At 32.5% G+C, this 27,976-nt stretch overlaps 1 protein-coding gene, 4 long non-coding RNA genes and 1 other non-coding gene across 6 annotated transcripts in view; 4 read left to right on the forward strand and 2 right to left on the reverse strand.

Annotated features, from left to right (window-relative positions):
* Window positions 1-280: 280 nt before the first annotated feature.
* On the forward strand, window positions 281-2,712 carry LOC139905681 (uncharacterized). Its single transcript, XR_011780664.1, has 2 exons — window positions 281-2,430; window positions 2,492-2,712. It is a non-coding gene; the product is annotated as an uncharacterized lncRNA (long non-coding RNA).
* Window positions 1,513-4,412, reverse strand: LOC121120603 (uncharacterized). The gene is made up of 2 exons (XR_005865116.2): window positions 3,225-4,412; window positions 1,513-3,131 (listed from the first exon to the last, which is right to left on the reverse strand). It is a non-coding gene; the product is annotated as an uncharacterized lncRNA (long non-coding RNA).
* Window positions 4,413-4,471: 59 nt separating this feature from the next.
* Window positions 4,472-5,544, forward strand: LOC139905680 (uncharacterized). Its single transcript, XR_011780663.1, has 3 exons — window positions 4,472-4,606; window positions 4,660-4,799; window positions 4,862-5,544. It is a non-coding gene; the product is annotated as an uncharacterized lncRNA (long non-coding RNA).
* A 1,428-nt stretch (window positions 5,545-6,972) lies between these two features.
* LOC121120246 (uncharacterized) lies at window positions 6,973-8,797 on the forward strand. Its single transcript, XR_005864973.2, has 3 exons — window positions 6,973-7,191; window positions 7,247-8,259; window positions 8,319-8,797. It is a non-coding gene; the product is annotated as an uncharacterized protein (transcript).
* Window positions 8,798-20,114: 11,317 nt separating this feature from the next.
* The window catches only part of LOC121119661 (tripartite motif-containing protein 2), a 242,673-nt gene continuing 234,811 nt past the window's right edge, over window positions 20,115-27,976 (forward strand). The window contains exon 1 of the mRNA XM_071889664.1: window positions 20,115-20,402. The gene's annotated coding sequence lies outside the window, so the exon portion shown is untranslated. The remainder of the gene's footprint in view (window positions 20,403-27,976) is intronic.
* On the reverse strand, window positions 26,153-27,772 carry LOC121119431 (uncharacterized). Its single transcript, XR_005864759.2, has 3 exons — window positions 27,084-27,772; window positions 26,890-27,029; window positions 26,153-26,827 (listed from the first exon to the last, which is right to left on the reverse strand). It is a non-coding gene; the product is annotated as an uncharacterized lncRNA (long non-coding RNA).

Here is a 27,976-nt window from a genome sequence, read left to right on the forward strand (position 1 = left end):
AAACATTTATTAAATAAATTTCTCTCTTTCTATTTCTTTTGACGTCATTGGGACGTGTCTTTGTTAATAATACTACATAAATTAAAAAAGTAAAATTTGTGGTTACTCGATATTTTTTAAGCGATATTTTACTAAATATAATGTCAAAAGTAAGTTTTTAAATTTCATAAGTTTAACATATAGACGTAACACATCCTAAAAAATAATATGTAATAATATTTTTGATTTTTCCTATTTTAATTTAATTAGGTAAATAAACATGCAGTATCAAAAAACAAGACTCATCCCAATGACGTCACCAGAAATAAAAAGAGAGATTAATATATTTAATCAATCTTCTGGGCTTGCCCAACCATTTTCTTGTTTCCTAACCTTGTTATAGACTATAGTTACAGGGGAATAGATTTTATATTTCTCAGCTATTGTCATTATTATTTAACTCCTCATTAGGGAACTTCATTCAATTATATACAAAAATTGATTGAACATTCGTGTGTGCTCCTAAAAGACGGAGAGTAACCATGGGGATTTCATCAGAGTTATAATTGTATTCCTTGTAGGACTCAGAGTGGAATTGAGGATCTACGTCGGATAAATCTTGCCAATGCTCTTGTTTAATTCTCCCCCCCCCACCCTCGAAGACATCCGATTGTACTTGTTTTCTCCAAAACATTCTTCATAGTATTAAGTTTCTCATTTTGAATTTCAGTTTACTTTCCTTTATTAACATCCCGATTATACACACGATTTTCACCACTACCTATAAAACATATTTTATTTCATTAAAAAGATAATTGTTTAATGACCAAACTTTTTATCCATCGAAAAAAATAATTTTATATAATGCAAAAGATATGAGTTGTTAAAGTTTGAATTTATGTTAACTCATTTGAGAACTTTCTTTTTCACTCTTGTCAGACACAAAAAAGACACGAATTTGATTGATTGAAAGAGATTATATATATATATAAACACGTTTTTAGTTTTGTATCTTCTAAACAACTTTTTCTCAGTATGGTACAAATCTTCCCCTTACTGCTCTCTTACGTTGTTCATCATGCCAAAGAAAAAATAACCTTTCTTCATGGGTTTCTAACAACGGAGGTATTGATGTGTGGAATTATAATTTCTATAATAAAAGCTTATCTTGCCGTTTTTGCGGCTCCTCGTGCCCATCTTGTTCTTTATGGCAAGTAATCCGCCGCTCCAAAACCTCCCATCACATCAATAACCTAAAAGTCTTCAAGAAACACAAAGTTCAAGGAGACGAAGAAGAATTAAACTGTTCATCATTCAATTTGGACCTTGCAAAGTTATTTGTGTCTTGTAACATCCCTTTAAATGTTCTGGATCATCCCAATTTCTCCAAGTTTATTAAAAAATATACTGGAAAAACTTCTCCAGGTCGATGGGTCGTTAACAACTTGGTTGGGGAAGTATGTCAAGGAGTTTTGAATAGAATAAAAGAAGAGGTGAAAGAAAAATATTTTTTCGTTGCACTAGATGAGACAAAAGATCATGAAGGGAGGTCAATGACGGCAATTTTGATTGTCCCTTTGGACGGACATTTCTGTGGGAGACCTTACATTATTGACTTGATTGATATTGAGATTGCAAACGGAAACAACGTAAAGAACATCGTCATAAGCTCAGTTTATTAGTTATTGGGAAAACTGATACCGCCTCTTATTGTCTCAAAGCAGAAGATCTTAGAAAAAAATTCCCGGAATTGATTCACATTACATGTATTGCTCATGGGTTACATAGAGTTGCAGATATGGTTCAACAAAAGTTATCTCTAACGAACAAACTTATTTCCAATGTGAAGAAGATGTTTTTGAATTCTGGAAGAAGAAAGAGAGAGAGTATTTACTGCTTCCTACGAAATTCCCCTCGCTCCATCACCAATCATAACAAGATAGGAAACTTGGTTAAAAGCAGTGGAGTACTACTAACGTTACTTTGACGTCTTCAGAGAATATTTAAACAGCCTTGATGAACATTTGGCAGTAACCAAAAGAGCACAAGAAGTAATTAATAATGATTCCTTTAGGGAAGAAGTCTTATTTAGGCAGGAAAATTTTCGTCAAATACCTTTGGCAATAACTGCGATTGAGGAAAGATTGCCTATTCTTACCAGCCTAACCATAGTAGAAAATCTGACTCAAGATTTGAAGGAAGAGCCATTCAAGACCAAGTTAAAAGAAGTGCTTCAAAAGAATCCTGGCTACACAAAACTAAAGGAACTTTCAACAAGTGAAAACCTTGTATACAAAAATACTCCACTTGGTAATTGTGATGCTGAGATAGTTTTTAGTATGATGAATATCATCAATACGAAACGGAGGTCCTAATTACGTACTAAGAAATTGAGGGAATTGTTGATCACCATATGGAATGAATGTTTTGTTATCATTTAATTATCAGCACGTAACTATTAACAATATTTTTTAATAATTTGTTACTTTTTTGCCTCCTTTCTATTCTTTAGATTTCGGGCCAAAGTTATATACTCATCCTTTATGGTCAGTGGTCACTAAGAAGTTACGAGTACACTTCCTGTAATGATGGGTTTAATGTTTTCTAACTAACAATATATTTTGTCGTGCATAAATCTACAGAATATTATATACATTTATGAAGTTATATATTAATAATATACAACAATCCCTCTTTTATGTGGAAATAAATAAATAATTTAGGTTAAAGATATATTCTAAACGACACTCTTTTAATTGGGTTGAAATCGATATTTACTTTGAACTCTTGATCCAGCGACAGATACAATTGCACCACTCTCATATGTAGCCATTATATTTTTGAAGTAATTTCAATGGACATCCAATGCATCGATGGGTAATTTATTCAGTTCAAATTTTTGAATAGAATTAATGATCGAAATAGAGTTTTCTTTAAGACATCTGCATACTCTTGCATAGTGGCTTCCCTTACCACGTCTTGTGCATTCGAAGCTTTTTGCGAGGCAAACTTTTCCATTCTTATGAGGAAATTGGAAACCACTCTTTCCACACAATTTTTCTTAGCTCTTGTTCCACAATCTCCTACAGCTTTGACTTCTTCGATATATATTGAATTCACATGACTTTGTATTGCGTTAACACCCATTTATACTAAATTATTAAGAGTGCTTTGATTATTATTTGCCGTTTCTACTATTCTCCATTCATATATATTTCAAATATTTTATTGCATCATCAAATAACCTTAATTGTTTTTCTCTATAGTTCCGGACTCCGGTCAAGTTGTTAGACGTCATCCTTGAATGTTCTTTCAAATAGAAGTTATATACTTGTATCTCAGGTCTAACGATGATTAGATCCACCTTGTATATTGATATTCGTAAGCAAAGTTTTATATTATGACAATATCTAATATTATTTGTATCATATAATAAATTATAACTAACATAAAGACATTTCTTGATAATATTATTTTGATTAAATAGTACCAAGTAAAGCTATATTTTGGTGAAGGACAGCTTCTGTATGTTGTAACTGTGAGGATAGACGTTAAGAGCTCGGCTCGTGAGCTATCGCCTCATCTCTAATTATACGACGCTCTGACGTCAGACAACATCTCTGACGATGACTAGAACATTCTATCAATATTAATTAGTATTATTATTGTGTTATGAGTAAAGAGATGTACACGTGAGAAATTAGAGAATAGAATACGTATTAATTACGTTATATTATTTAATTGGTCTTATGGTAATCCCATAGTAACCTTTAAGATAAGTTGTAATGCTAAAAAAATCACAATTGATATATCTTTATAAGTATGTTCGAAATTACCCATCGGCCATAAAGAATGATTTACAAATAAAGGCATGATTATGTCCGAAAGAAAACAGAGGAACCAGATAGTTGAAGTTGTATTTGGGGGCGCGCTTGCGCATAACTAAGGGTGATAATTTTGGTAAGAATGGAAAAGCGTGCGAGGAGAAAAGAAGAATTACTTATGGCATCATTGATTAAATAATATACATCTTCTTCTATCAATCATGAACGTTATCATTCCCGCCTTTATTATTCAATATTAATATAATATGAGATGGTGATAGTCGATAGAGAACTGAATAAAATCCCCAAAATGACGTCGCCTTCTGTCTGGATTTATGAAAATGGAGGCCCAGGAATATGGAAAATACTTACCGGATGAGAAACAGATGGTTTGTCGGATTTGTCGATATAAATGTGCCTTTAGTCCCCTGTCTAGAATTACACGCCACTCATTATCCTCATCTTATAACAAGAGTTTGGATATTCATCTATAAAATCAATTTGACGATGAATACATCAAGTCAGACTTTAACTTTGATCTCACAACGATGCTTATTGCATGTAATATAACCTTATCCATTGCTAATCATCTACGTTCAAAAAATTTATGGACAAATACAAGGGTAAACATATCTCTTCCCGAGGAACCATCATTAAATTAATGGAGGAATTTGGTACTGATGTCATATATGGAAATACATATAAAAATGTTTTAAGTCATCCACACCAAATGATGATCAAGTTATCAGTAAAAAGTATTTACGAATATCGAAATGGAACTTTGAATTTTGTACTATCTCTCAGTAAGTATTCAATTTTTTTTTTAATCTAACCATAAAATATGATTCTATTTTAGCTAAACATATCAAGAATTATGAAACACAACTCAGTAAAGGGCAAAAACAACTGCTTAAATGGTCACAACAACGGGGGTAGTAGTTTTGGATGGTTTGCAACTAGTTTGTCTGAGACTACTTACTTCGCTTTAAGACTTGGGTATGATAATTAGGTTTTCCAATATTACATAGTCAATAAATATTACTTTTTTATCATTTAAGGCTTAGCTATGGTTGATGGGCTCCAAGACGTGGTGTTCAGAAAACTCATAAAAGGCAAAACAACTGTTTAAATGGTCACAACAACTAGGGTAGTTACATTGGGTGTTGCATTATAATTAACAATTGTGTATATCCTTCATGATAACAGTATGTTGTTATATAAGCATACTTAAATAACGGGGGGAAATCTTTTTTGATGCTCTTAATAGGGAGTAATATCGCCGGACATTACTACATAATTAGCTTTTGCTCTAAATCTTTACGATTAATTTATTTCTAACATTTTTTTATTAATATATTTATTGTCTAATTTTATGATTTTGACATTTACTTTATTATTAATAATTAGTTAGATCTCATCGGTAGAGATATATCTATCCTGTGCACAATTGTATATAGCAACTTCCACATGAAGAAGAGGGGTGATTATCTTTTTGATTAAACTCCACGTCTCTCTTGTGTATTGCAACCTAAAGTTATGACATATTTAACTGAATTCCGATGTTAAAACAAGAAAAACATTTCTGGATCAATCTATTATTTCAATATTCTGTTTTTATAATTTTTTATTATTAATAGTTATATGATTTTAATTGTTTAATTTTGTATATTTAACTTAAATGTTTAATGGTTTATTTTTTAGTATGTAGATTATATTTAATTAAAGCCTTCTTTTTTAAACTTTGAGCTTCAAATATATTTCAAATACTCTACTTTGTCGTTTCATTAGCTATTATTCTGAGAATAAGGTTCATAATGAATTACAATTTCATGGAGTGTGACGTTTTCAAATCTACTGTAACGGATAAAAAACGTCGAAGTCAATTATACGTAGTATATCTTCATTAAACATTTTGCTAATAAATACATTCGTTTATTAGCAAAATGTTTAATGAAGATATACTCAAAAAAAATCATAATAAAGCAGGCAGATGATAATCACATCAGTATTTTAAACAATGATACCATATGTATTTTTTTCCTCCTCCTCCTCGCACGCGTTTTTCTCTACAATATTATCAACTATACGCATAACACGACTCCCACAACCCTAGACATGAGACTCATGAGCATCCAAACAAGTTGAGTCCATTTGTTTTCCTGCAAGGGAAATTGTATACATATGCATAAATATCTGTTATGAATCATAACAGATATTTATGCATATGTCATCATAACTTATGATTCATCAATAGACTATTTATAAATCATTTCTTTCGTCTTACCACGAAGATTGAAAGTAGTTATTCCAATCAAATCAACGAAGAAAAATGTGTAAGTACCTTTGATCCAACAATATTAAGAAACTGATAATAATTTGGGGAAAAGTAATTTGGTATTTCCCCTTTATTTCAATTCTTCCTAAGAAGTGTTACACTCATCTCATTTAAGCAACGTATGCCTCGTTCTGCTCCATAAATTGTCGCCAACTTCATACTCTCCTTTTCATAGAAGCCCCTGTCTCTATTTACAGAAAACTGTGACAACCAATTTTCACAGGCCTCTATTGCGTCCACATTTGTAGCCTTAAGTGTGTTAGGTCACTGGGTTTCCTTGTCTGGACGGTAAGGTGTATGCATAAGAACTTCCACTCCAAGCTCTTGGAGGTTTAGCGCCTTATCAAAAATGTATGTGGCCTGGTGTTGACTTGATGATGTATTGTTGTCTCCTATTCACAAATGCTGGCAACTTCTGTTCGATTGCCAGCTTCAAACATTCGAGTTATTCATATTCAAGGGCAGAATTGACCTTTTTTTTGTTCGAACTACTGTTGTACAAAACGAGCCCCGTATACAACTCAAATTGTCTTGATCGCTTTCGAAGCGTTTTTCCCTTCAGATAGTAAAAATGTAAAATATGGCGAATTTCTTCATTTGAGACTCTCCAAAAATATTGTAGTATACATTCTCTCCTTTACAATTCTTTATCTTATGATCCGATCTGACCAATAATGAACAAGACATACTTTATTCAAAGAATAGGTGGGAAATACGAAAATACTTTTTCCCCCACCCTAATATATTGTTTAATGGATTTTATGTCAATATGGCTCATTGAAACTAATTACTAAATTGTATTTATTGAACTTAATACATTTTTCTTTGAAATAGCTTCTAATTTTACCGTTTTGGCTGTTTCTGCTCTTGTCGGCGGAGGGGCTATTCTTGCAGCACCAGTGGTTCTATCTGCTGCTGGATTCACAGCGGCTGGTATTGGTGCTGGCTCTCTTGCTGCTGGTGTGCAGGCGTCCGTGTACGGAGGGGCTACTTCTGGTGTAATATCAGTCTTTCAAAGTGCTGGAATGGCTGGGTTGTCTGTTGCTGGAAAAGGTGACTCATTGCTTTAAATCATTTTTTCTTTCTCTAACAGACAATTTATTTATAGCTGTGATTGGAACTGCAGGTTCAGCAGCCACATATTATTTGTTTAAGTAGCGTAATTGGATTTCTTCTACACCAGGAATAAACTTAAAACGTGTTCACCAAGTAGGGATTTTACATGCGAGTTTTGTTGATATGATTGAGCGCAATCTGTTATCAAGTTCCCCTGTTTCTTTCTATAAGCTACTTTCTAGTGACAATACAGATGGAACTGATCAAATGAGTAGTATGAAATACCGTTTTTGTTTTTTTTTCATTTTTTCCTCAAACTCAACCCTATCTAAGCATTTCTCGCGACCCTAATTGCTAAATTATACCCAAGTGACACTTAAACTCAATTACCCTGGAAAAAAAACTTTGTACAACATTAACCCTGAAATAAAAAGTTTTTTATGAGCACGGATTGTTGTTTTACTCTCGGTACCGGTAATTATGTCGGTAAGATTTTTACCCCTTACATTTTTGCTGCTGGTAATTTTGCCGAATGACATGTTTGCTGTGTTTGTATGTTTTATATTCTCGGTTTCAACATTACTGTTGTGCCTCTATCAGATTATTAATTATGTAGATAGGAGAAGAATCAAAAAGGAAAATATTAGAGATGCGAATTCTGGCTCTTTTTAGAGAACTGGCTCTTTCAGATCGGCTCACAAAAAGGAGCCGTCTTAGCGGTCCCAAACGACACTTAATAAAGAATGAAAAAGAAGGAATTTGTACTGTTTATAGTTTATAAGGAGCAAGGAATCACAGATCTGCGATGATGAGTCTATTTCTAAAGGACTCATTGATTTGTGGCACATTAATGAATCATAGTCGTGGTCTTAGTTGAAGCTTGAAGAAATGGAAAAAACTCCATCGATAGAAAGAAAGGATGAATCATAGTTCTTGTCCGAAGATGTTGGAATGCCTCTTATTTCTCTTACTATCAACGAGATTAAATAGTTCACGAAGGTGCATCTCTTTTCTTGGATTCATCCCACTTGGTCTTAGTCTTATCTCATCGTGTAATATATTTAAGTATATTTTATTATTATTAGTTATTACGATATTAGAACTGATTCTTTCATTCTTTGTAGACATCGGCTCGACTTCCCTCTCAAGCTGGAAATCGCCAAATAATCTTATCAGGACAAACTATTTTAGAATATCTCCATCTATCCCAGATGGTCTATAAAATCATCATGCTGGACTATCTCTTTATAATTATCTCATGTATATATTTCCTGACTCTATCACTCTCCAGAAGCCTATTTTCCCTCTTGGCTCAATGAAGAGCCTTACCTGGTCAACTTTGTTCGGATCATTGCTTATGAGAAGAAAACATGTGTCATGGAGGATTCAATTCATTTTCTCTTTCGTTTTGGAGTATGACTTTTGATCTATTAATTCTTAATTTACTACTTTTTACTTAACATGATTCTGCATTTTTAATTTATGTACCACCTATGTACTTATAGATCAGCTCTTGAGGAGCCGATGTCTTAGTCTCATGTCTAATTTTTTATACTCATGTCATTTGTTATAGCTCATATAAATTACATATGTTGTAATTAAATGGTTTTATATCCTTTATTTCCTAAAATAATGATTCTATATGTACATCGACAAATCTAGAATGTGTGAAGATTCCAGGCAATGCTTAGTATATATTCTAATTTTTCAGATGTATTGTACTTTAATACTTGATGTTGAAGTCTTTCACTTATATCTTTTTACATGAAAAGATGCAAAGTAAGATAGAATATTTCTTTGGGAGTTATAAGTTTAAGTCCTTGTTGGACTTGGAGTAGAATTGAGGATCGACATTGGAGTAGTTCCAGCAGCCTAAATCCTTATTATTATACAAGAATATAATATTGCTAATTTGTACAAGAGTAGATTGGGAGCAACATGAACTTTTGGTCCAAAAAACTTTGGGCCCCTTAGATCCCAGATTTGAATCCACTGGGTGACTCCATTTGGTGGCAAATTGATAAAAAGGTCTGCAAAGTCCACCACCTGAATATTGATGCCCTAAAGACCTCCGTTAACCAGCAGTGAATGATCATGAAAAAGATCTACGTTGCCACTATCGTTATAGAGGATTTATGTGGTCGCCTAGGTCGGTAAAGTCAGATGGGCGGAAAAAATATTAGTTGATTAGATACATTTGTGATTTTTCTCCCATTTGAAAGGATACATTAGATATTTTATTTTACAAGAACCGGTTCGGACCCCGTGACATCACTAATAAGTACTTACAAATTAGTAGAGAATATTATATGAAAATTCTCAAAAGCATTATAAATAAAGTACATATACGTATATAATATGTATGTTGCTGTAGGAAATTACAAATATTCGTACTTTACTTGATTATTCCTTAACATCTTTAAAGTTGAAGCGTGTCAACGTACAAATGGATCATACAGTTTATAGCGTATTTACGTGACATCATCATTGCTGATGTCAGCCATTTTGAAAGAGGTCTAAGCAACCTAGTTTAGTAAGAATAAAACAACTTTTTCAATTCATATTAAGGACAATAGTTAACTTTAATTGCTATGTATTTGGATGTCAAAATGGGACCCCAGAATAAAAGAAATAAGTCTTTACCCTCTATCCAAAATGTATCCCTCTAACCCCTAGTTTTATAATAGGTATATCAGAGCCAATATATATGTATTCAAATTAATGAAAGTTATTTTTATAGTTGACAAATCTATAAGACAATAATTAGGTTTTGTAAATCGTTTTTGATATGTATAAAAAAAAATCCAAAATTAATTTTTTATCTGTTTCCGTTCATATTTCTACAACTTATAAAAGTTATAAATGTATATTAATTTTAGTTGGTATTTTTAAAGACTTTCGAAACCAAATTTCGAACAATCCATAGAAAAAACATCAATCCGAGCTTATAAAAACTTTTTATTACAGGCATAATGTTATAATAAAGGCAAAATTTTTCTACGCTAGAGTAATTGACTTTAGAGTACCTTGGGTATAATTTAGCAATTATGGTTGCGAGAAATGTTAAGATAGGGTTGAGTTTGAAGGAAAAAATGAAAAAGAACAGTAGTTGATACTACCGTTTGATAGCGTACATTTTTAAAATCACATGACAAAAATTTATAGAGTTGGCATGAACCATGTTTGCACAATTTACATATCCACGTATATTATATGTAGACGCAGAGAGGCGGTTGGTAGATTTTTTATCAAAAAAATCAAATGACGCTGTTGCTAGGTTATTTTTTCCCCGTCAAATTCATTCCTTGTCTTTTCATTTCCAGTAAATTCATATCCCGTAAATTCATTCCTGTAAAATTCATACTCAGACATTTCATTCCCACTTTCAAGACGGATATTTATTGACGTCATACGGTTTATATTTCTGAACTAGTTAGTAGTTTTTGAGTAGGGCTGTAGAGGGCGGGCTGGGCAGTGTGGACTGGAGATGAGGGATGACTAGCAATTTTTTTTGGAAATAATTTCAAAAATCCAAAGCTAGAAACAATTTCAGAATTGTTTTGGAAAATATTTCTGAAATTAAATTTATAATATAAATTTTTGGAAAAAAATCTTAAATATTAAAATTTTCGCAGAAAAATTTCAAAAATCTATAGCAATTCTCAAAAAATTAATTTTTTTTTCAAGCATTCATAGCTATTCTCAAAAAATTAAATTTTTTGAAATAAAAATTCAAAAATCCAGAGCTGTTCACAAAACAAAAATTGTTTTGGAAAAACTTTCTGAAATTAAATTTGCAATATAAAACTTTTTGGAAACAAATTTTAAATATTAAAATTTTCGGAGAAAAATTTCAAAAATGTATAGCTTTTCTCAAAAAATTTAAAATTCCAGAGCTGTTTACAATACATGAATTTTTTTTTACAAAAAGTGACGAATTAAAATTACAAATAGATAACTTTTTGAAAGTTTTTTTTTATGGCAACTCACAAAAAACTTTGAAAATCCATAGCTTTTCACAGACATTAAAATTTTTGGAAAAAAATTTGAAATTTTATTAATTTAATTAAAATAAAAAAGTAATATTAATTTTTTTTTTTTAAATTTAAATAATAATTTTTCTAGTAAGTCTACAGCCTCTCCAGCCCTCCCCCTACGGAGACCTTTACTTTTGACTCCGTCTACAACAAGCAAAATGATCGGGTGGAATGCTTTGATAAGGCTGACAACAGTATCAGGACAGTCACCAAGATAAAAACATTCCCCCTCTGTGATGATGTTGGGGGCTGTGGCATCAACTGGAAAAATATGCTCCAATTTGGTTTCCTGTTGGATACCGGTTATCTGCAGCTGACTACTTGATAGTGTTGAACGAAAATGTGGTCCCATAGATCAGCAAGACCATGAAGACGTCCAACAAGACCACTTACGTATTTCAATAGGACTGAGTTCCGTCCCATACTGCTAATATTGTACAAGAGTGGATGGGTAGCAACATGAACTTTTGGTCCAAAAAACTTTGGCCCAGATCTGAATCCACTAGATGACTCCATTTGGTGGCAAATTGAGAAAAAGGTCTGCAATGTCCACCACCTGAATATTGATGCCATGAAGACCTCCGTTAACCACCAGTGAAGGATAAAGAAAAAGATCTACGTTGCCAATGTATGCATGGGGTTCCGTAGGTGGTGGGATACTTTCATTGAGGCTGATGGTGGCCAGATTAATCATTCATGTGTATTGTTATTGTAAAAAAATAATAGAAAATTATGGGACATTTAAAAAAAAAAATGATTACATCTTTTGAAAATTAAGTAATACTCTTCAGATTGCCAATTTTTAAAAAAATCACACCGGTTAGGTCATATTTAATTCAACTCTAGTGATTATCAATTCAAATGAGGGTGAAAAAGTGTGTATAAAAGACCGGCTGATTTTCATCTACAGTCTACATATTCAAGACATATAATTTTATGTCTTTGTAGACAATCATCTATGAAAGATAATGTAGTTTATTTCCCATTCTGCTTTTGACAAATTAATTTTCAAACAAAATATTCATAACTTATTTTATAGTACATAACTTCTCTTCAACTTTCAAAGAGACAGGTCCATATAATAACTAGGAATATTCTGCCACAAGGAATTCTTAAATCTAATTATATTACGTCTCTTCATTATCTCTATACATATAAAACCATATAGGGTTATAATCCACTAAATACATTTACTATGATTTGATGGGAATCAAATAATTACGATAATACAAAAAAAAAAAATAATGATGAAAATGATTTCTTTTTTCGAACGCAATTTTTTCTCGAATCAGTGATTGAATTAAAAAATAAAACCAGATTCTGAAGGCTTGGTGGATTCTGATTTATTTTATTCTATAAAATTAGCTCCAGCCTCAATTACAGTTACTATACGAGGTTGAAAGCACGATAAGGCCTTCGCCACTTGGAAATCCAGGAATTCCTTCATGATCCCACTGATAAGTTCATCCGTGGTGTTGTAGGGAGTGCGTTTGGTTTGTCGTACGAAACAACACAAAAAAAGATTCGGTGAGCTTGAAGGCCAAAATTCCGGTGAGATGAAGTCTTCCAAATTGGCTTGGAACCATTTTGTGTTTTAAATTTAAAGCACTGAAGGAACCGAAAATGGACAAGGTAACCCTAGGAATTCAAAGAATATTTGACACGAGTTTTGAGATAAAAACGGATCAATGAGGGAAAGAATACGAGCCAAAATCAAGGCAGTCCTAGCTCTGATTGAAGCCGCCCTTTAACGTCTAGAACAGGGATTATCATCCTTTTTTTTTAGTGATGTACCACTTGTAAAATATTTATTTAACACAAGCACGCCCTTACCAGCACGTAGCAAGATGCAAAAGTCAACCCCTATCCACTAGTATGGGCAATGTCATCAGGAGGTACCTTGACCTTCTTTGGGGGCTGTAGAAGATTAATTTGATATATTTGTATGGGCATACAGAAACCATAATAATAAAGACAGGTTGCGTGAGCTAAATTTATAGAATTGTTCCGAGGGGAAATAATTTTTAATATATTGTGGTTTGTCTCCCCCTCGTTGCATTTCTTTATGACTTCTTTTATTACAAGCTTTACGAAATATTGTAAATATATTTTTATATGTTTTACATTTATTAAAGAAATAAAATTTATTATTATCTTGACATATAGGTATACAAAATAGAATACAACTAAACAAAAAGAAAATTATAAAGTTTTTTGGAAAAAAAATTCAATTATTAAATTTTTAGGAAAAAAAGTTTAAATATTAAATTTTTTGGAGAAAATTTACAGAAAATCAAATTTCAATTATAAAATTAAAAAAAAAAAAAAATTTAAACATGAAATTTTCTAGTAAAAAACAGAAATCCTAAATTTGGGGGATACGGCCCCTCCAGTCCACCTCCTGCGGACGCCTCTGAGTTATGTTCCACTTGTAAAATATTCTTTCAAAATCTCATGTACTCCTTTGAGTATCTCGAAGTAACCCAAGGTCTACACGTACCCCTATTTGAGAGCCACTGGTCTAGAATGCTCTTGAGAAGACCATAAGGGAGTTGCTGAGTGAAAGCTTGCAGGACTTTACCCACAAGTTAGTATCCAAAAAAAAAAAAACATACGAATGTATTTGCTCATATAGTCCTTATTTTTTGGGCCAGTCCAGTCTTAGGACCGTTCCTTAAAACTGACAGTCTTTTGGACTGTCAATACTTTGGATTAAAACAAAAAGAAAAAAAGTTGAAAAGGACCAAGCCCAGGATTATAAACAGGTATTCAAATAGACGACGTAAAAAAAAAAAAGGAAGAAAATCCCTTTACATGCTCCGTGATGAATGCAAGACGGGTTTCGACACGATAGGTGAGATTTCAATTGAAGAGGGGTTGGCAAACACATTGATATATATATATATTTTCTCACCAAAACAAAGTTTTAAAACCACAGGCAATGATAATCACAAAAACAGAAAATAAAAACACTTCTGCACAGGTCAAATACATAAACATCAATCGGACCGAAATTTATATGTTTTAGGACTGATATGCCGTACCGAAATTGACCGTACTGAGACTGAACTGGACGGAACAGGAGCCTTCAGTCCTAAGTAAGACTCTTACAGCACTAATTGTAAGTATAGGTCCATTGTTGGACTCGGAGTAGAATTGAGGTTATTTACAAAACACCCTATCTTTATTATTTTACTCTTGAACAAAGAACATACAATTAATAATTGATAATTTTGGTAAGAATAGAAAAGCGTGCGAGGAGAAGAGAAGAAATACTTATGGGATCATTGATTAAATAATATATAACTTCTTCATCAATCGAGAACGTTATTTTTCCGCCTTTACTATTCCATATTAATATAATATTAGATGCTGATAGTCGATAGATAACTGAATAAAATGCCTAAAATAACGTCGCCTTCTGTCTGGATTTCTGAAAATGGAGGCCCAGGAATTTGGAAAATACTTAGCGGATGAGAAACAGATGGTTTGTCGGATTTGTCGATATAAATGTGCCTTTAGTCCCCTGTCTAGAATTACACGCCACTCATTATCCTCATCTTATAACAAGAGTTTGGATATTCATCTATAAAATCAATTTGACGATGAATACATCAAGTCAGACTTTAACTTTGATCTCACAACGATGCTTATTGCATGTAATATAACCTTATCCATTGCTAATCATGTACTTTCAAAAAATTTATGGAGAAATACACGGGTAAACCTATCCCTTCCCGAGGAACCATCATTAAATTAATGGAAGATGTTGGTACTGATTTCCTTTATAGAAATACATATAAAAATGTTTTGAGTCATCCACACCAAATTAAGATCAAGTTATCAGTAAAAAGTATAAAATATTTACTAATTTCGAAATGTAACTCTGAATTTTGTACTATCTAACAGTAAATATTTTAAAATATTTTTAAATCTAACCCTAAAATACGATTCTATTTCGCTAAATATTTCAAGAATTATGATACACAACACATTCAATGGCAAAAACAACTGCTTAAATGGTCACAACAACGGGCGTAGTAACTTTTGATGGTTCGCAACTAGTTTGTCTGAGACTAGTTTCTTCACTTAAAGACTTGGGTATGATAATTAGGTTTTCCAATATTACTTTTTTTATCACTTAAGGCTTAGCTTTTAGATGATTTTAGCAAAGAGGAGAGGAAGAAACTGCGGGGGGTAGAAGAGAGGGCAGTAATTGAAAGGAAGGCGATACTGGAAGGAATCATCAAAGATGAGGATCTTGTGGCCGAATTAAAGAAAAACGGGGCTAATAAACTCCTAACCTATCAAATTGCAAAAATGCTCAACAAACTGAATATCAATATATAAAAAAAAATCGATGACATATTTTAATATATTCCTACTATGAGCTGTAGCAAGAGCTGATAAATATTTAAAATTTAATAGATTTTACGATCATGCCCTGTATTTAGATTGCACTGCACAGGACTGGAGGAGAAAGACAGAAAGGAAAAAAATCTTCAATATTTTTGGAGATCAAAAATGTTAAAGACATTGTAGGCAGTCACTTACAAGCTCATATAAACTGTAAGATACTTTTATGCAATAATTTTCTTGGAAATGCCAAGGAGGAAAAGTATGTGTTCTTGGTGTGAAATCCATACGCAACTTCCCAGTTATACGTGGTGTGAAATGACGAAATATGTCAGGCATCCTGCATCTAAGACAATTGCAAAATTAAAATTAAGGGCGTGGACTTTCCCTTTTACCTATGGAAACTGGAATGGAGGCGGCCATAACAAGAAATTTATTAGTTTTAATTAAAAAAATCAATAATGATTAATAAAATGGATGGATGCACGAGGCCTTCGTAGCCGCTGTGAAATGTCGCCTGGCTTTTTACCTAATATCAATTGGATATTTTAATGAAAGAAAATTGTTCCTACTTGACAGCCCAATTTTATAAAGATTCTTAAAAAACCAAATCATTTGGTTCAAAAAATTCCAAAAGGAGCACAAAATCATCCCAACGAGGAAGTGTGAACGCCTCTTTTATTCTTTATAGCTATCTTATGTCCTATTAATTATTAATCTTTTTTTTTCTTTAGTTATATTTAAACGTTTTTTAAACATTGAAACATTGAGATGAACAAATATATATATATATAAAGCAATCACTGGTGCATGAAAGACAGCGGTTAACAAGGAGGATTTGCTGCAGGGATTTAAGTGACAGTTGTTATTATTTTTTTACTGCTGATAAATGCATTTTAATGCAGCTAAACACCCCAAGAGTTTTGTCTGAGTAAAAAGGTTGATTGTTGATTACTCTTAAAATATGGCCGACGTCAGCACAAAAACTTTTGCGATATTATATCGCAAAAGTTTTTGTGCTGACTAAATGAAAACGCTCTCTCTCTCTTTATATACACGTAGAAAAAAGGATTCCTTATTTATAAAGAAGGGATTTTGAGCCGTAACTTAATGTATAAATTGAGAGTACGCATCTGAAGGGGAAAGATACAGACCTATTCTGTCTTTCTAGGTACTTTATATATATATATGAAGAAAGGTCTTTAAAAAAATGCCATAAAAACATCAAAAGCAGACAATTGGAATCCCTTCTCTATACCCCCCTTCTATTTCTTTTTTTCTCCATTACAAACATATTAGGGTGGATCATGGAGATAAAGTTTCATGAAAGTACAAATTTTACCATGTAAAAAGCTTTTTTAGATAAAAATACTACTTTGCAAAAAATCAATTTGTCTATAATACCCTACTTATCCCTCCGGGCTCGACCAGACGATTTCGCTATATTGTAAGACTTCCGGAGAGCAATAAATGTTGATGCCCTGAATATGTGCTATCAAAATTGATCATTAGATAAAAAATCATGTATAGTATTTAATAAAGGAACTACTTATAAAGACTTAACCATAATTACCTATATATATGAATCAACTTTATTTTTTTTTGTTAAGGAACTTTTCCATTATATATAATCAAATTTATAAAGGTTAACTATCTGTTACTGCAGGCGCTCCCCACCGTAATTAAGCGTCGATGAAAAAACCAATTTTGTTTTAATAATATAGAAAATATCTATATTATTGTTGTTGTTATTATTAAAGTTGAACTTCCTTTCGAACTACATTCAATTATATTCAAAAACTGATTGAACATTCGTGTGTGCTCATAAAAGACAGAAATCACCCTGATTTTTTGTTGTAGACTTATAATTGTAAGTCCTACTTGGACTCGGTTTAGAATTGAGGATTGAAATTGAATTAATTCTTGCCAATGTCATTGATAATTTCCTTCTCCCCTTCTCCCTCGTCCCAGCTGATTTTAGTTGATGGAAAAAAACTAAGCTGCTCTCCTCCGAAACATTCTTCAAATTTCCAGGATTAATATGCTGATTTTTGGGTTTTTTAACATGCCCAAAATACAAACAATTTTCATCACTAAAGATAACTTTAGTGATGAAAATCCTCATTGTTACTCTATATCTTTTTTATGAGCACACGCAGTTACTCAATAACTAGATGCTAATAAGATGGAAATAAGCAAATTATAACAGCTGGAGAAAAAACCAATAAATATAACGTTATGACTGATAAGCTAGAGAGTTATTTAGGGTCATCTCATGTCAAATCAACCTGGGCATGTCACACGATCATCTCAGATATGGATGATTTTTGGCACACAAGCTCAAATTCATGATTAAATTTAGTGTGAAACATTTCAGCTCCTAATTCTGAGTTGTTCATTACATATAAATACTCGTCCTAGTGCCTTGACAAAAAAAAAAAAGAAGAGTATTTTGTAAATTTCAACATAATTTTAAAATAGTTTGTTCATTATTTTTTGGGACTAGGAACTTTTGTTCATTCGCTCTCGTTGCTATTTTTATCACAATGGCGTCACTAGCTCCCAAGTTTGTCTAAATCTCAAATGTTGGAAATAAAATTATGTCCAACTAATTGTGAGAGTTTGAATTTCTTCGTCTTCAAATGTATTATTTATTGCATTATTGATCATCATAATTACAAACCATTTATTAATATAATCATTTCATGGTAATCTATTAAAATTACATGCTCATAAATATTGAAGAGTAATATTACCCTGGGCAATTTAATTTTATAATGTACCACATTTTATTTAGATTTTAGATTTTTTTATTAAAATAATGCCAATATACACCATTAGTAGTTTGATCATCCATGGAATATTTAATTACTGCATTGTCCTCATTCCAAGTATTGTAAATTCTTCATCTCATTCTTCGTTTGCAACTTGTTCAATTTCCTTACTCAAGCTACAAAGTATACAAAATAACAACATGTGCATCTACACATCAGGAAGTACTATATATAGCGCACCCTACATACATGCTCAATGCAAAACTAATGCGATCTTTCATTTAAAAACACACCCTATCACAACATTTAAAAAAATTATAACAAACGGAATCCTTCCGACCATATCTGGATTAGTGAAAAGTATATTATTTACAAACATATTTAATAGTGTTGGGGTTCGTTCTGGAAATCCTAGACTAGTCTGAGACGGTTATATTACTAATTTGGTCCAACAAAAAGCTCGGTTTGGACTGGTCTCATATAAAAATTCGTTCTAAATCGGTCCAAAGTAAAAATGAATGACAGTTGACCTAAAAAAATGGTCCCCCATAATATATGAGACTGAAAAAAAAAAAAAAATGTCCAGAAATTCAGACAAAAAAAAAAAAAATCAGTCACTAGAGTGAGACCAAGTCAAAATCGAACTATAAAGTGAGATCGAAAAAAATCGCTCCACGGTCTGAGTTATATATATACTAATGTATCTTTTTAATTTAAATATATCTTCTATTGTTAAACCAATTCCTCTTTATTATATAACAAAAAAAATATTTACTTCATACGTAAACCTTCCGAACATATTAGGAGGAGTAAGTGGGGTGTACCGGACTAATTTAATAAAGCAAACTTTAATACACATACGTGATGTTTATTACAAACAAATACTTTGTATTTGTAATACAAAAAGTCTTATAATATACGGAAAACTCCCGACTATATCAAGAGGAGTAACCGGGGTATACCGGACAAATCTATTTAACCAAACTGTACTATTTTTAATAAATCTGTACATGTTTGTACGAAGAATTCCTCTTCATACCAAAGTAAAATAAGTTTTTTTTTCTTACGAAAATTTTCCGACCATATCCGGGGGGTAAAAGAGATGCACCGGACAAGTCGACATCATCAAACTTTAATATTCTAAGCGGATCTATTATGTTATTTCTACAACAAAAAATCTCTTTTTTTCCACAATAATAAAAGTCTTGTTTTATACAAAAACTCTCCGACCATATCCGGAGGACTAAGAAGGATGTCCCGGTCAAAATCAAATGATACTAATTTAAAGGTATTTATACATATTACCCTTTAATTTATAATAAATTATTTTTTACTTCATACAGAAACCTTCCGACCTCTTCTGGAGGGGTAAAAGTGATGTACCGGACAAATTTATTTTTATTCAAAGTCTTAGTTATTTTAAAGGCAACTTTTGAGGTGGCCAAAGACGTATTTTTGTCTAACGTGGTGTTCATAATCCCTCCTAATATGTTCATAGTTCTTATAATCACACTGAAATAGTCTCTTATGCACTATGAAAAAAGAAAAAAAAAGATAGAGAAACCGGCCTTTCAATGGGGGTTGTTTTTTCCCTCACTGATGATGATAGAGCAAGAAAAGAATAATAACTAGAGCGCCCTCTTATTGATGACGAAGGAATAAGAAGGGAGAAAGAAAGTAGTAACATTAGTAATAAACAACCAGGGCTTTCTTCTCTCCTTTTTTTTTATACAAATATATTTACCAGTTTTTTACAAGCATTTTTTTTAATATCATAAGTATGATATAAAAAAAGCTTTAAACCATAGTAGTCATTCAGTGAACCTCACTCTGGTATCATATTATATACATATATACGTATATCTAGGGAGTTCCTACTGACAAATTTATAAATATATTATACTATTTATAACACGTGCGTGTGTATCTCAAGTGTTTATTTAGTGATTTAATATTTTAACAAATTAAATAAATGTTTCAGCCTTTAATTCAATAAGAAAGATTCCCTATTCCAAGTGAACTATCAATACAAACAAAAGAGGTAAGATGGAAAGTAATTTAAAAACGTATGGCGTGCTCCCTTTGCGAAGGATATTTATTCATGTGCTGCAACGCTGCGCTGTGTTAGTAGTAGGAGGGTTGATGTTTTTTCATATTTGTTTTGGCTCATGGAACGAATCCATTAAGTAAATATATGTTATTGTTTCTTTTTTGAGTTTGTTTGTCAACGAAATGACGTTGAGGAGAGGGAAGGAGGCTGAGGGGTGAAGGCTTTTCTCTCTTCAGAAAGAGTATCATTATTAGGAAATGTTATCTGTAATAATAAATATTGTATACATTGAAGAAAATAAATATTAATTCCCTTGATTTTCTGCAAGTTTGCGAACTGATAAAGATTTTATATGGGTCACCCCATGATCTCCTTGTATAAGGTGTACAAGCTATCTATCCCTCCACTTTGTCACACTCCCTTGGAAAATACAGACACTTAGTCAGCGGGTTTTTGTGCTTTGTTTGATAGCTTATTCTAACTTGCACCAGTTGAAAGAAAAAAAAATCAATTGACAAATTTGTTGTCCCAAATATCTGGAATAGGCAGGGAGCCCCCCTCCTTTGAATATGCCCCGGGAGCGACAACAGAACAATTGCTAGAACTCTGGGACTTAATGAGACGTTCGTGTGAGGCCAATGGGAGGCCATACATGTGGCATTAGCTCTCGGATCCCTGCCACACCTAAAAAAAAAGTATCAATTGGCTCCAAGACAATTTGGACTATTTCATCTTGCTGGACTTTTGGCAATAAAACTCAGTGGATCTAAATCCAATGGATTTATTGTGTGGGATGCGAACGAACGACAAACTTACTGAACCCCTGTAACATTAAAGACGAAAATATCATTCGAATCAAGAAGGAATTCCAGAATTTGCCAAGGGATCAATTGGGGAAGGCCTTTTGGCCTCGTATAGAGACTCTAACTGAGGCTGGAGGTGATTTTGTTAAATTAAATAAATCTAAATCGATCAAACTTTCAGAATCTGTTTTTATTTTTTAATCTGCCCACTGATTGGTGCGAAAATTGTGTTGAAAAAAAAATCCCTTTCGTGAGTTAATAAGTTATACTTCTTCTTGAGCCACTAATCTGCTGATTTGATCATATGCACGGGGTTGTGCTGAAACACCCAATACACGACATATCACCATGCTTGATAGAGGGATGGTATGCATGGGAATATACTCAGCATTTATCTTCCTCCAAACCATGGAGTTTTAGACACATGGAATAATCATGCATGCAGATTAGCGTGGTTTTCTTTCTTTCCCCTCATGAAAGATATGGCAAAAAAATGAGGCTGACTCATCGTATGTCTTTTTTTCTACGAATCACTCCTTTTTAAATTATCCTCATGTAGGATGGATGAGTATTTAGTTCTAGGTAATTTTGTCGTCTGTCATTTTCTCTCGATGAAATTTTACCGCGTGTTGTGTTTTTGATTTATGAGTCTGAAATTTACTGTTGTATCTCGATCCGATTAACTTTTTAGCTAGAAGAAGAACAAGACTGGGTCACAAGGCTTTCATGAAATAATCATCAGTGAGTCCTCACCATGCTGCTTGACACGTGTTCTGATTTTTTTTTGGCAAATTGAGTAGTGCGTGCGACCACTTTTGCCGAAAATGCGTTGTTTATTTGCCATTTAAGTTGCAAAAGATACACAAATGTGCACAACGGTCTTTTTCGTGATTAAAAAAAGTCGTGTGTATTTTGTTGTAAGGAAGCATTTTGAGGAACTGACGTGATAGAAGTCATTTGTACTGAACTTACTCTACATAAGTGTGTGTTAGTTCTAAAACCAGTTTGTAGGAGGAAGGAATGAGACCAGAGGAAATTGCAAACTTGTAAAAGAACTACGTCTTATATTTTTACTTTTAATAAAATGCAGTTAGAAGGATTTCAAAATATACTAGACACCACAAAAATATGTCTAAAAAAAACGAGACATCTCTCCCAATTTGTGTATGGTTCATTTAACCTATTCGCTGCATAAACCATTTGCAAAATTAATAAAAACTTGCCAAAGTGTACAGTTTACTTAAAGACACTTATTTGTCGTATGGATTTATTTTTTCTGTATAAAATTGATTATAGTAAATTACTTTCCAATATTTTTTTTTAATTTTTATACAATTATTATTTGTGAAAATACACTAAAAATATGACTTTTGTTGAAAATTTTAAGGACTTTTGGTACATCTTTTTGGTATGTCCAAAAATTGATGGTGTTTTCTAAAAAAACAAAACATGAAATAACCTAAGCAAGTGATTTTTTTGGGAAAAAACTTATTTTACTTCCTAGTATGACACCGTTTAACCTTAATAAATTTTTTATGGGTTTTGGCATCCCTTCATACAGATTATTCAAAGTATCTGGAGAAATTTTTTCCCAAGCTTTTGTCAGTTTTTTTTAATTCATCCTCTGAAATTGCTGGCGCATTTTCATTGAGTTCCCTCTGGACTTAGGCTCACACATTTTCAATGGGAGACAAATCAGGACTGTTGGTAGGAATCCAAGTTGTCTGAACACAACTTTTGTACCTTTTTGGAGTTGTGAGCAGGGGCACCATTCTGCTGGCTCTTGATGTGTCAGACAACATTTTCCTCTTTAAAGGAGGTCCAGTTTTTTCAGTACGAGACAAAGTTGACATCAGAGTGACATAATATATGTTTATTTTACATCATACGTTCCATAGAAGAGACTCCAAATCTGTTTTTCAACTCTGACCAAATAAATCCTTTGGGACACATTAAAAAAAAGGGAATGTCGAAAAAAATAAGGAAATGTGTTTGCGGAATAATATACTTTGACACTAAATACGTTTTTTATTGATATAAAAGAAAAGATATTATCAGTATTTCATAATTGAATTGTTCGATGAATGTAAAAGCAAGCATATTATACCGAAATGGAAAGAGTGCAAAAGGAAATTTGTTCAAAGTTTAATATTCTTAGCAAGCAGTAGATATATTTATGTAAAGAAAAGTGATTTGTATTGAAAAGCGCTTTGAATAAAAAATGTTCAGCTGTGGAGAAGGGTATTATATTCTTTTAAGACGTGGTCTTATATATATATATAATATATAAACTATGACATGGCACTACAATTAATGATTGAATAAAATAACTTGAGGAACTGCATTATAAAAACATTAATATACATTTTAGTTTAAAATAAGACCTCCATAGAGGGACCAGTTCTGCCGTTCTTTTCCTAATTTTCTTGCCTCAATTTCCCAAATTCTATAAATGTAAGAAGTAGTCATTTAACAATATTGAAAATAGAATGAAAATAATCCGTAATATACATACAAGAACAGAACATACGGAAAAATATTTATAAAAAATGAACACAAATACTCTGAAAACGTTTAGAGTTATAACTAAAATTACATAAACAAAAATTTCCACAGCTATAATATATCTGAAAGACGATGATGCTTGCTAAAAATATCTGTGGCAGCTATTAATATGGCTCTAAAATCTGACTGTCTCTCTCTCTCTTGAGTTTTTTGGCAAAACATGCCTTGGAATTTTATAATTCCAAAGTAAAGTGCCTTGGTTTTAAAAGGCGAATTCATTCTCACAGGTAATCCAAAAAGAATAATGCACGATAGGTAACCTGACTTTCTATTTATGAGACCCTTCATATTTAGAGATAGTCTAAGTTTTTCCACGCGGGATGCGTGGATGACCGAGTTATACATCTTTCCTCAGTTCTTACACGGTTCATAAAAGGATATACGTCCTGCCGAAGTCTGAAACTGTGCCGTGAATTTATTGTCCTTGTATGGCAAAAAATGTCGCTATTATAATTTATCCTCTAATGGGTAGAAGTGGAAATTGTATTTATTCTTAAATCGGAGGGGTCTGGAGGTTGCACAGTTAATCTCCTATAGAGGAGTATTTTTTTTTTTTTACACTCATTATTTTGTGTATTGATGTGTTCGATGCATTGTTTCACCATAAAAAAAATGTTATATACAGATCCAATCGACGCTTGTGTGCACCGCCGATTTTTTCTTTTTTGGTGGCTAAAACGTCGTTGTACTAACCAACTTTACTTAAGTTTTGGGTAGCATGGTAACAGCTACTCCAGATATAAAGAATACATTTTTTAAAAGGATGATGATTTTTGCTCACAACAAAATGGCAATTGCAAATAGGAAGGTATCAAATGCGTCTAGAGATCGTCTTTGGGTCTGGTAACCACTCTCAGCACCTTTTAATATCTCAAAGAAGTCGCTAAAAGTGAGTACTATTATGACATCATTGGGAAGAAAATATGCCCCCCCCCCCTAGAAGCCCAGATCTTAATCAGACAGATTATTTTGTCTGGAGCTGCGTTGAATCAAAAACAAATAGAACATTTCAAGCTATCAAGGATTCTTTGACTGCCTCCATCAAGGAACAGATGAAGACGGCGGCAAAATTAAAAAAGAGGCCAAATTATTCGTGCAAAACTCTTGGGGGGAAGGAGGGAACTAATCATTGGAATGGGTGCATCCCTTAAAAGATACAAAGTACGCCATATTTAAAATTGGAGTACTTAGTTTCGGTAGATTGGCTTTATGGAGACAACCAATCAAATCACTTTCTCCATAAAGTCCCTGAGAGGGATTTATGGAAACTGTGGACTATATGGGAACAACCAATCAAATAACTTTCTCCTTAAAGTCCGCTGAGGGACTTTATGAGGACTATATCGAGGCAGTTTACCATATAATTCAATGTACCTGTAAAGTCCGGGAACACTTTGTTTATATCAAGGCTATAAATTTTTATATTTTAATTGAATTTCGAATCTAGTGGTTAAGAATAAATGTAGGCTGATATAACATTAAAAAATCAATATATGGGCCATAACATTGAAAATCTCAATTGCATCCATATCTGAGAAAATTCGTTCAAGTTTTGATATTCGCTAGGATATTTTACTTAATGCAATCAGAAAAAAGAAAGAATAAAAAAAAATGTGGATCAATTTTTGTAGCCAGCCAGAGTTTTGTAAACAGAGTACATTCCCTAACTTACATGCATTGGCATTTTTAGGAAGGGTGTGCCCAGTTCAGTTTCAGCAGATCTATCGGCCCCGGTCTCAGTTCCTTCATTTTAACAGCTTTTGTCTCAGTTCAGATTTATCGGTCTCGGTTCCAGTCTTGGGTCTCGGTTCTTTCTTATACAGTCTCAGTTTGGTAACAGGCACTTAAAACAAGGAGTGCCTCTAGAAAATTCAGATCCAGGAAATGGTATTGGATAATTAAGAGGGCCACATCTTCCTTATATATTATATAAATACATCCAACCCACCAATTTCCCCTTTTATTTAGACCGTCTTTTTCAGATCTATAAGAAGGCCTCAGATATACAACTGTTTCACCCTGGCGACGTACAAATGTCATTGTCAACGCTGCAATTGGACAAAAAAAAGTTGATAATTCTGTAGAGAAAATGCATGCAAGGAGGGGGGTGAGAAAGACATATGGTATCATTGTTTATAATACTGAATTGATTATCAGCTGCCTACTCTATTATAACTTTTGAGGGTATACACAAAGTATTTATTAGTAAAATGTTTAATGAAGATATACTATGTATAATTGACTTAGACGTTTTTTATCCGTTACAGTAAATTTGAAAACATGAAATTGTAATTCATTATGAACCATATTCTCAGAATAATAACTAATGAAACGACAAAGTAGAGTGTTTCAAAATATATTTGAAGTTCCAAGTTTAAAAAAGAAGGCTTAAATTAAATATAATCTACATACTAAAAAATAAACTATCATACATTTATGTTAAATATACAAAATTAAACAATTAGAATCATATAACTAATAATAACAATAAATTATAAATACAGAATATTGAAATAATAGATTGATCCAAATAATATTTTCTTATTCTAACATGAATTCAGTTAAATATGTCATAACTTTTGGTTGCTAAACACAAGCAAGACGTGGAGTTTAATCAATAAGATCATCACCCCTCTTCTTCATGTGGAAGTTGCTATATACAATTGTGCACATGATAGAAATATCTCAACGGATGAAATCTAAATAATTATTAATAATAAAGTCAATGTCAAAATCATAAAATTAGACAATAAATATACTAATAAAAAAATGTTAGAATTAAATCCATCGTAAAGATTTAGTGCAAAAGCTAATTATGTAGTAATGTCCGGCGATATTACTCTTTATTAAGGGCATCAAAAAGATTTCCCCCCATTATTTATGCTTGTGTAACAACATACTATTGTCATGAAGGATACGCACAATTACTAATTATAATGATACACCCAATGTAACTACCCTCGTTGTTGTGACCATTTAAACAGTTGTTTTTGGCTTTTATGAGTTTTCGGAACACCACTTCTTGGAGCCCATCAACCATAGCTAAGCCTTTAGTGATAAAAAAGTAATATTTATTGAATATGTAATATTGGAAAACCTAATTATCATACCCAAGTCTTAAAGCGAAGTAAGTTGTCTCAGACAAACTAGTTGCAAACCATCCATAGCTACTACTCCCGTGGTTGTGACCCTTTAAGCGATTGTTTTTGCCATTTAATGAGTTGTGTATCATAATTCTTGATAATTTTGGCTAAAATAGAATCATATTTTATGATTAGATTTAAAAAAAAAAATGAATACTTACTCTTAGATGGTACAAAATTCAGAGTTCCATTTCGTAATTTGGTGTGGATGACTCTAAACAGGCTGAAAATGATCTTAACTTCACAATTTAGAGTGGAGGTATTTCTATAAATGACATAATTACCAACATCCTCCATTAATTAATGATGGTTCTTTGGGAAGGGAAGAATTTACCCGTGTATTTGTCCATAAATTTTTTGAACGTAGGATGATTAGCAATGGATAAGGTTATATTACATGCAATAAGCATCTTTGTGTGGTCAAAGTTAAAGTCTTACTTGATGTATTCATCATTAACTTGATTTTATAGATGAATATCCATACTCTTGTTATGAGATGAGGATAATTAGTGGCGTGTAATTCTAGACAGGGGACTAAAGGCACATTTATATCGAGGAATCCGACAAGCCATCTGCTTCTCATCTGGTAAGTATTTTCCAAATTCCTGGGCCTCCATTTTCAGAAATCCAGACAAAAGGCAACGTTATTTTAGCCATTTTATTCAGTTCTCTATCGACTATCATCATCTAATATTATATTAATATTGAATAATAACGTTCTTGATTGATAGAAGAAGATGTATATTATTTAATCAATGATGCCATAAGTATTTCTTCTCTTCTCCTTGCCCGCTTTTGTATTATCAACCTTACTTATTGATTAAAGCTAAATTATTTGGTATAATATGTACATTTTGTATTTTCTTTATATATTCTATATAGGAACTAAAGCACAAGAACCGATTACGGCCTTGGTTCGACTTTTCGGTTTCGGTTCTAGCAGTTATAGAACTGGAACCTATAGACCGATAACGGCACAACCTTGGTCTTTAGCCATTTTTTTGTTTGGAGGGGAGGGGCAAAGCTTTGAAAAAATTCAAAGATGAACAGTAAT

This window comes from Lepeophtheirus salmonis, chromosome 6 (assembly GCF_016086655.4).
Source record: "Lepeophtheirus salmonis chromosome 6, UVic_Lsal_1.4, whole genome shotgun sequence".
NCBI classification, from domain to species: Eukaryota; Metazoa; Arthropoda; class Copepoda; order Siphonostomatoida; family Caligidae; genus Lepeophtheirus; species Lepeophtheirus salmonis.